A 10,980-nucleotide genomic window follows, 5' to 3' on the forward strand; every position below is an offset into this window, starting at 1 on the left:
TAATTATAGGAAATCACAAATTTGTAAATTCTTACAGCATGGATCCTGTTATTAGTCAGGGTTCATTTGAAGGTAGGATTTCTGTAACTACTCTGGAAATAAAGGAGATAATGGAGGAATTGTAGCTTTTAAAAATAATGAAATAGGGGTGCCTGCATAGCTCAGTTAAGCATCCAACTCTTTATCTCTGCTCAGGTCATTATCTCACTGTTCATGAGATCAAGCCCCACATCAGGCTCTATGCTCATAGTGTGGAGCCTTGTTGGTATTCTCTCTTCCCTTCTCTCTCTCTCTCTCAAAAATAAATAAAAATAAACTTTAAAAATAAAATAAATAAAACTAATGACAGAGATAGAGAAGGAAACGTTTGAACACCAGACGGAATGTTGAGGAAACTAATTCCAAGTATCTCATGTTGAAGCCTTATAGAAAATGGGTCAAGAAAGCTTAATGTGAAATCATAGTGACTCTCAGTTATTTCTGAGAGAGCATCTACCAATAATCTTAACAATAAAGTGGGTAGTTAGTTCTCAAATACTTTCTGAAAATCCACTATGGATCTAGCCTCCACTCACCAGCCTGACTACAAACTGAACAATATCCTCTGCTTCCCTTCCAACTTCCAAATTTTGTACCAAGTCCTCTCACGGACAAAATATAAATTAGAACCATTCAGAGAAGGGAACTCTCAGAAATAGCATCCCAGTTTTTCCACTCCACTGAGAGAACAACTAAGACAGTATTTGTAAGGTCAAGTTGGCAACAGACAATGCAGATACTTTAAAAATAACCAAAGATCTAGTCTCAGAAATTGCAAATTATTGCTTTTGTCATTGGCTTTGTCCATAGTGTGATATCAGTATTGGGAGCAAATTAGAAGAGATGAGACTTGTATTTCCCTGATGAAGAGTGACATTGAGCATCTTTTCATGTGCCTGTTGGCCATCTGGATGTCTTCTTTAGAGAAGTATCTATTCATGTTTTCTGACCATTTCTTCACTGGATTATTTGTTTTTCAGGTGTGGAGTTTGGTGAGCTCTTTATAGATTTTTGATACTAGCCATTTATCCGATATGTCATTTGCAAATATCTTTTCCCATTCTGTTGTTGTCTTTTAGTTTTGTTGACTGTTTCCTTTGCTGTGCAGAAGCTTTTTAACTTCATGAGATCCCAATAGTTCATTTTTGCTTTTAATTCCCTTGCCTTTGGGGATGTGTCAAGTAACAAACTGCTGTGGCTGAGGTCAGAGAGGTCTTTTCCTGCTTTCTCTTCTAGGGTTTTGATGGTTTCCTGTCTCACATTCAGGTCCTTCATCCATTTTGAGTTTATTTTTGTGAATGGTGTGAGAAAGTGGTCTAGTTTCAACCTTCTGCATGTTGCTGTCCAGTTCTCCCAGCACCATTTGTTAAAGAGACACACTCAGATATCACCTCACGCCAGTCAGAGTGGCCAAAATGAACAAATCAGGAGACTATAGATACTGGAGAGGATGTGGAGAAATGGGAACCCCCTTGCACTGTTGGTGGGAATGCAAACTGGTGCAGCCACTCTGGAAAACAGTGTGAAGATTCCTCAAAAAATTAAAAATAGACCTACACTATGACCCAGCAGTAGCACTGCTAAGAATTTACCCAAGGGACACAGGAGTACTGATGCATAGGGGCACTTGTACCCCAATGTTTATAGCAGCACTGTCAACAATAGCCAAATTATGGCAAGAGCCTAAATGTCCATCAACTGATGAATGGATAAAGAAATTGTGGTTTATATACACAATGGAGTACTACTTGGCAATGAGAAAGAATGAAATATGGCCCTATGTAGCAACGTGGATGGAACTGGAGACTGTGATGCTAAGTGAAATAAGCCATACAGGGAAAGACAGATACCATATGTTTTCACTCTTAGGTGGATCCTGAGAAACTTAACAGAAACCCATGGGGGAGGGGAAGGAAAAAAAAAGAGGTTAGAGTGGGAGAGAGCCAAAGCATAAGAGACTTTTAAAAACTGAGAACAAACTGAGGGTTTAAGCCGGGGGGGGGGGGGGGGGGGGGGGGGGGAGGGTGGGTGATGGGTATTGAGGAGGGCATCTTTTGGGATGAGCACTGGGTGTTGTGTGGAAACTAATTTGACAACAAATTTCATATATTAAAAAAAAGAAGAGATGAAACTCATTCTGCATCTTTTTGTTCAATTTATAGGACATTATGTCAAGATCCTGAGACTATGAATATTTAATCCATGTAACCCACTCATATAAATTCCAATATCTTTTGCAACCTGGTTGAAAATTATATTTCTAATGTAATGGAGGAAAAAAATGAGAAAAAAGAGTGATAAAATCAGGGTAATGAATTATATCACCACTAAAGTAGTGTAATTTCCCATGAGGCTAGCACAAGTCTAAATATTAAGCTCTAGAATATCCCAGGGAGAGTAAGACCTCTGAAACAAGGTATTCTAAAATAAATTCTTTTTACTCAGTAAATCCCAGATCTTGAAAGGAGAACTGTTTGTTCATTTATTCCTTAATAAATCAATTAACTTTTTTGATTGTTTATTTATTTTTAAATCTTTATTTAAATTCTAGTTAGTTAACATATAGTGTAATATTAGTTTCAGGTATACAACTCAGTGACCCAACACTTCCATACAACACCCAGTGCTATCACAAATGCCCTCCGTAATCCCCATCAACTATTTCACCCATCCTCCACCACCTCCCATCTGGTAACAGTTTGTTCTCTATAGTTAAGAGTCTATTTCTTAGTTTGCCTCCCTCTTTCTTTTTTTTCCCTTCACTCATTTGTTTTGTTTCTGAAATTCCACATATGAGTGAAATCATACAGTATTTGTCTTTCTCTGACTTATTTTGCTTAGTTTAATACTTTCTTACCTCCATCCACATCATTGCAAATAGCAAGATTTCATTATTTTTCATGGCTAAGTAATATTCCATCATATATGGCTAAGTAATATTCCATTATATATGCATATATATGTATACATATATTGGGGTGCATGTATCCCTTTGAATTTTTGTATCTTTCAGGTAAATATTTAGTAATGCAATTGCAGGATCATAGGGTAGTTCTATTTTTAACTTTTTGAGGAAACTCCATATTGTTTTCCACAGTGGCTGTACCATTTTGCATTGCCACCAACAGTGCAAAAGGGGTCCCCTTTCTCCACATCCTTATGAAACTTGTTATTTCTTATATTGTTGATTTTAACCATTCTGACAGGTGTGAGGTGATACCTTATTGTAGTTTTGATTTGTATTTTCTTGAGGATCAGTGATGCTAAGCATCTTTTCATGTGTCTATTTCATATCTGGATGTCTTCTTTGTAAAAAAATGTGTATTCATGTCTTCTGCCCATTTTTTAACTGGATTATTTGTTTTTGGAGTGTTGAGTTTTATAATTTCTTTAAAATTTTTGGATACTAACCCTTTAGCAGATGTATCATCTGCAAATATCTTCTCCCATTCCATAGGTCACCTTTTAGTTTTGTTGACTGCTTCCTTTGCTGTGTAGAAACTTTTTATTTTGGTGTAGTCTCAATAGTTTATTTTTGCTTTTGTTTTTCTTGCCTCAGGAGACATATCTAGAAAATAATTGCTACAGCTGATGTGAAAGGTTACTACCTGGGTTCTCTTCTAGGGTTTTTATGGTTTCAGCTCTCACAGTTAATCAATTTTGAATTTATTTTTGTGTATGGTGTAAGAAACGTTGTGGGTTCATTTCTAGGTTTTCCATTCTGTTCTATGGATCTATGTGTCTCTTTTTGTGCTAATACCATACTGTTTTGATCACTACAGCTTTGTAATGTAACTTGAAGTCTGGAATTGTGATGCCTCCTGCTTTGCTTTACTTTTTCAAGGTTGCTGTGTCTATTTGGGGTCTTTTTTGTTTCCATACAAATTTTTATGATTGTTCTAACTCTGTGAAAATTGCTGTTGGTATTTTGATAGGGATTGCATTTGTGTGGTATAGACATTTTAACAATATTTGTTCTTACAATCCAAGAACATGGAATGTTTTTCCATTTGCTTGTGTCATCTTCTATTTCTTTCATCAGTATAGTTTTATAGTTTTATAGTTTTCAGTATAGTTCTTTCACCATTTTGGTTAGGTTATTCCTATGTATCTTATTGTTTTTGGTATAATTGTAAATGGGATTGTTGTTTTAATTTTTCTTTCTGCTGCTTCATCATTGGTGTATAGAAATGCAACAGATTTCTGTAGATTGATTTTGTATCTTGTGAGTTTACTGAATTCATTTTTCTGGTTTTGTTTTTTAAATTTATTTTTTCATTTTGAGAGAGAGAAAGGGGGGGGAGGGAGGGAGGGAGAGAACAAGCTGGGGAGGAGCAGAGAGAAAGGGAGAGAAGGAATCCCAAGCAGACTGGGCACTGTCTGCACAGATCCCAATGTGGGGCTGGATCTCACAAACCATGAGATCATGCATGACCTGAGCCAAAATCAAGAGTCAGATGTTTAACCAACTGAGAGCCACACAGGTGACTCTGGGTTTCTTATATATATAGTATCATGTCACCTCCAAATAGTGAAAGTTTTACTTCCTCCTTGCAGATTTCGAGGACTTCCAGTACTATGTTAAATACCAGTGGTGAAAATGGACATCCCGGTCTTGTTCCTGACTATAGAGGAAAAGCTCTCCATTTTTCTCCATTGAGGATGATATTAGCTGTGGGTTTTTCATATATGGGTTTTATTATGCTGAGGTATGTTCCCTCTAAACCTACTTTGTTGGATTCATACTTTAAATAACCACATGTGTAGCACACTGTGAAACTTATTCTAGGAAGGATGACACCTTGTTAACAATCAAAATATAATTACTACTACAAAGAGGTAGCACAGGGAATTACCAAAGTTTGAGAAAATCAAAGAATCAAGAAGACTACTATAAAGGGTAAAATTAAACTAGCATTAACAAAACAAAGGAATTAACAAACAGACAAAAAACAGACAAAAAGACCATAAATAGAGAGAACGAAATGATGGTTGCCAGAGGGGAGCAGGGGTACAAAATGGCTAAATAGGAGTGAGAGGTACAGGCTTCCATTATGGAATGAATGAGTCATAGGAATAAAACATGCTGCATGAGGAATACAGCCAATGTTATTGTAATAGCATTGTATGGTAACAGCATTGTATAGCTACACTTGTGGTAAAAGTAGCATAATGTATAAACTTGTAGAATCATTACTTTTCCACCTGAAGCTAATGTAATAATGTAACTAATGTACTAATATAACTAATAGTTTTGTGTCAACTATACTCAAATATAAGCAAATAAATAGATAAATTAACATTTATGAATGATTAGAAGTGAATTTAGATGCCAAAGAAACCAGTTCCAGTAGGGAAAATAACATATGTGAGGGTGAATGACTTTCATTCATTATTTCACTTAATTTTTACAATATCCTATGAGTTGAGACTACTAGTCCTCCCATTTTATGAATAAAGAAATTGATATAAAGGATTAATACATTTTGTAAGTTAAATAAATTTTGCAATTTTACTAAGATATTGGGTCACTTTAACCTCAAAATCTAGGAACTGTGATCTGATCTATATGATACTATATCATTATGTGAATTATGGCTCCATTTTTATCTCTCTTTTATAAAATGTATAAATGATTTTTAATACCTGTGATGGTTAGGATGCAATGAAAAGGACACGTTCTTGTCTGTAGGAGTGAAATTTTGAAGTATCTATCAAGATTTGGTACTCATATATATTTTCAGGTAGCACTTGTATATATGCAAATGAGCATAAAAATGGACTTAGCATTGTAGCAAATGATGTAAAATCGATGGCAAGTCAATCCCCTGAATCTTAATAAACAAAGTAATTATTAAATTATTAGAAGTCTCCTTTGGTATTCCATGAACTCGTTATGAAAGGATGAGTCCCATCTAGAAAATTTATAAGGAATGATACCCGTTGTATATTGTTAACTGAAAAAGAAAAAAAGAAAAATTGCAAAAATATTTTCTGTAGTAAAACTGCATTACTATATTTAAAAAATTGCCTCTGGGTGTGTGAACATGACTGTGTTTGTGAGTGAATATACAGAAAAAAATCTCTGAAAGGATATACTATAAATATTTAATACTGGTTGATTTGAAGATGTGAGGGCAAATAGAGGATGAGTTAGAAAACATAAGGGCCATGCCATCTGACATCATATACCATTGATTTGATAATTGATTCTCTGACATTATTTCTCAAGGCATTAAGTCTATATAACTCTTTAAATTAAAAAATTAAAAAATGAGTTTAAAATACCTTTCTGATTTTTAAAAATATTACGGGGGCGCCTAGGCGGCTCAGTCAGTTAAGCATCTGACTTCGGCTCAGATCTGATCTCATCCTTCATGAGTTTGAGCTCCGCATCGGGCACTGTGCTGACAGTTCAGAACCTGCAGCCTGATTCGGATTCTGTGTCTCACTCTCTCTCTGACCCTCTCCCACTCACACTCTGTCTCTCTCTCTCAAAAATAAAGAAACATTAAAAAAAAATTTTAATATTAAAATTCTTTCTTGACTAATTCATTCTTCTTTGTTCTGGTAGAGATGTATAAATGAATAAAACCTGAGTGCCACCCTCAATGAAGGGTTTACTGTGGTGGAGTTCAGCTCTATATTTAATGAACCCGAAGCAACTGAGAATAACTTATCTCCTGAGTATAGATTGAATGTCATGTGCATATTAGAAAAATTAAATACAGCCAAGGGGAAACCAGGTTGATTGTACACACTGGTAGGCACATTTTTGCTTTTAGTCTCACTGTATTGCTTAGCTTTCTGGAAAGATGGATGTTATGACATCACTATACCATGTAAGACCATCTTGCCTGCATTCTGATTTTCTTTATTCTGGTCTCTCATACATTTATAGAGTGACTAGAGAAGGTAAATTTGTTTTATCTTTGGATAGTATTAATCTTTATCATATCCAGTGAGCTTTGAAATGTTTTACCTTACAGTCAGGAAGCAGTATTCCCTGGAAATTTACTTAAAGCACTCTCAGGGTTACAATAGTAATTTCTTGAAATTTAGGTCACAACAATGTTTATGCTTATATGGAAAGATAAAAGAGATAAAGAAAAATTCCTTTCCTTTTAGCAGAGGCTATATAGCAATCAAGCCTGCATTTTCTCTGTCTGCATAGACAGAGCAAGGGTAAATGAATGATAAAAAGTCTCCTGAAGTAGATTATGAATGCATTGCCTCCAATATTTTAAGCAAATTAAGAAAATCTGGGATTATATTTTTGTCTGGGATCATTAGACATAGCAGAAATAAAGTATGTTTTGTATTTGTGAATAAATGTATTTTTATCTTTCTCCCATTAATAAGGTTATTTTTTGGAATACATTGCCAGGATCTCCAAATTACTACTTCAACATATTTACTATTTTTAATTTTATATTTTAATATTTCAGTTTGTTCAAAAACTATTAACAGTCTCTGTCTTTTGATATGCCAATTTTGCTGAAATGTGTCAAAAATGTGTCTTTTTAAAAAATTTTTTAATGTTTATTTATTTTTGAGAAACAGAGAGACAATGTGAGTGGGGAAGGGCAGAGAGAGAGAGGGAGACACAGAATCTGAAGCAGGCTCCAGGCTCTGAGCTGTCAGCACAGGGCCCAATGTGGGGCTCAAACCCATGAACTATGAGATCATGACCTGAGCTGAAGTTGGAAGCTCAACCTGAGCCACCCAGGTGCCCTAAAAATGTGTCTTTTTCTAAAGGAAGACAATGCTGGTTGTCAAGGAAAAAACATAAAGCAAGGAAAATAAGGCACAATACAATCTTTGACACTTACCACCTACTGACTTCTCCAGTTAATGCTGTAAAAACAAGTACAGACATAAAAAGGAGATCTTTGAAATGTGACAATGCGTAATAAGTGAATTTCATTCTAGTGTATAAAATGTGACATGTGAGAATTAATTACTGATACTAACTTGATTCATATTACATTGCCAGTGATTTTCATTTTTTAAAAAAGTACAATAGCACAAATAAAAGCTGGTTGCTAAGATAAAGAGAGAACAACATAGACAGAAGTCATATAGACTACATTTTAGCAATTTGTGGTTTCTATAAAGTAAATCTTATAGAGAATTTTTTACTTAGTCTTCTAGAAAGAAGGCAATGAGATATTTTGTGATTAAAAAAAAAACTCCTTTATGAGTCCCTTCTTGTACTCAAGTTTAAGAGTGAAAAGACAAAGTGAATATAGTTACAAAACAAAGTTAATTGTTAATTTAAATGAGGGACATAAAAATTATATAAAGGGACTATATTACTGAGATAGCTCTATCGATGTAAATATGGATATCACTGGCTTCAAGTTTTTTTTCCCATAAATTAAGAACTTTACTCTTATTACAGCTAAGACAATTCTAGTCCTATATTTTTATGATTAGAAATACATTTATCTAATGAGCATATTAAAAAGAATGTATATTAAGAATAAAAATGACAGCTATTATTAAGCTCAGGAATTGTGTTTGAGTCATCAGTTTCCAACAAAGCTTTACAACAAACTAAAGTTTATACATGGCATAAAAATTAAAACTCAAAATTAAATATTTCAGTCCTAAAAGCATGCAATCCTGGAAACCTGAAAACAATATCTCAATATCTAAATTACAGATATAATTACTAAATATTGTTGTAGAAATATATAAATAAGAGATGTATTGCACATATAGAAAATTTGGTTACAAGTACAGATGCTATATAAAGTCACTCGTGAGTGGACTTTTAATATAGACTTAAGAATACATTTTTCCTTTTCAACAGAGGATGTGCAAAATATTTCTACTTAATGGGATTGAGTGGATATTGCAAAAAGGCAAACAGGAAAAAAGTTCCATTGGCTTCATTTCATTGGAACTAATAGTGCAAACATTTGATCTTCAATTCCTTTATCATTCACAAACTCTGTTTTGTTTTTCACAGATTTTGCTTAAAGATGATAAAAATCAGTATGCAAAACCATACAATGATTAGAATTTTTTCTCTTGGGCATCTCAGATGACCCAAAGCTTTAGGCTATAATCTTTATCATTCTGCTTAAGGCTTATATGTTAAGTGTCACTGGAAACCCAACCATCATCATCCTTACCTTGACAGACTGTCCTATGTATTTTCTTCCTGTGGAATTTCTCCTTAGAAATTACATTCACCAGTGTGTCTATCCCCAGATTTTGGGGGACAATCATTACTAAAGTTAGGACCATTTCCTATAATGATTGTTTAGCTCAGCTATTTTTCTTCATCTTCATGGGTGTGTCTGAGTTTTTTCTTCTCACTGCCATGTCTTTTGATCGCTACGTTGCCATCTGCAGGCCTCTTCACTACACCACCATCATGAACAAGAAAATCTGCACCCTACTGGTCTTTGGGTCATGGCTGGGGGGATTCCTTACCATTTTCCCACCACTCATGCTCATCCTCCAGCTAGATTTCTGTGCTGCCAATGTAATTGATCATTTCTCCTGTGACTATTTCCCCATTTTACAACTCTCGTGCTCAGATACATGGCTTTTAGAGATGATTGGCTTTTACTTTGCTTTTGTTACTCTGCTCTTCACATTGGCATTAGTGATTCTTTCCTACACGTGCATTCTTAGCTCCATTCTGCGAATCCGTCTGCTACTCAAAGAAAAAAGGTTTTCTCCACATGTTCCTCTCACTTGATTGTCATTTCCATCTCTTATGGGAGCTGTATATTCATGTATGTCAAGCCTTCAGCAAAAGAAAGAGCATCACTGACCAAAGGGGTAGCTATTCTCAACACCTCAATTGCCCTATGTTGAAACCTTTTATTTATACCCTGAGGAACCAGCAAGTAAAACAAGCTTTCAAAACTTTGCTTCATAAAGTAGTGTTTTCTAGAAACAAATGAAAGTATGTATTAACAAGAAAGGATGTTATTGGGAAGATCCACTAAAGGAAAAACAAAATTTTGACTTCTACAATATGCTCCCATAAGCAGCTCACAGATATTTGCAAGGTGCCAGAGTCCAACTCCAGCTTAAGAAACCTTATTTTCTTTCCCCAATGGTTCTTTTCCCAGGGGGTCTGTCGAGAGCAATTCCCCAACAGACAATTCCCCAGGTACTTTTATTAAGGCCAAATTACATAAAATCGGGAGTACAAGAAGTTTCACTGTTGATGGGCAGCCCTGCAGTCCCGATCTGTCCACCGCCTGGGCCCTGCCATCAGGCTGGTAGGATAGCTCAGCTTCCGGCAGCAAGACTGTGCTCATTTGCTTAAGCTTTCTTGTACACTGAAAGTAACTATGTTGTGTCTATCTTTCAAACTATCTGTAGGTTCAATTTCCTCACTGATTTACAATTCTGAATATAGCCAGTAGCTATAAAGTATAAATCATTTTCCTGATTGTTTATTATTTCCAAATAATAAAAAGGTTTTAAAAAGACTTGAGGAAACACTCTTTTAATTGATTTATCCTTAAATTTTATTTTCTGTTACTAATATCACATTTTCCTTTTTTTTTTTTTACATTTCCTTTTTAAAGCTATAAATAATATGGAACAAATTCTCTAACAATTATATTTTTTGCACAATATCTATAGTATCTGTCTAGTTCTTCTCACTCAGCTAATACAGCTGAATGTCTATTTTACTGCTTATAAATTATTTAAAAGTCATATATCTTTTGCTTTCTAGTTATGCTCAGGGTATGTGTTATTTTTTTATATACTCCCCCTTGTTTATTTCTATTATATTTTATAATATGTAAAGACAAATATTTAGGCAGTCACTATTATATTTATGCCACATGAAAGTTTGATAGGACTTTCATGAATAATACTATCTCTTCTTTAGAGAGCAGTTATTCTGTGCTATATGCTCAACTAGGTATGTCCTAGGTATTTAATCTGCACAGCTATATG

At 34.7% G+C, this 10,980-nt stretch overlaps 1 pseudogene; it reads left to right on the plus strand.

Moving 5' to 3' along the window:
* Positions 1-9,044: 9,044 nt before the first annotated feature.
* LOC125919173 (olfactory receptor 6C3-like) lies at positions 9,045-9,965 on the plus strand (annotated as a pseudogene).
* Positions 9,966-10,980: the final 1,015 nt, after the last annotated feature.

Source organism: Panthera uncia, chromosome B4, assembly GCF_023721935.1.
Source record: "Panthera uncia isolate 11264 chromosome B4, Puncia_PCG_1.0, whole genome shotgun sequence".
Lineage (NCBI taxonomy): Eukaryota > Metazoa > Chordata > Mammalia > Carnivora > Felidae > Panthera > Panthera uncia.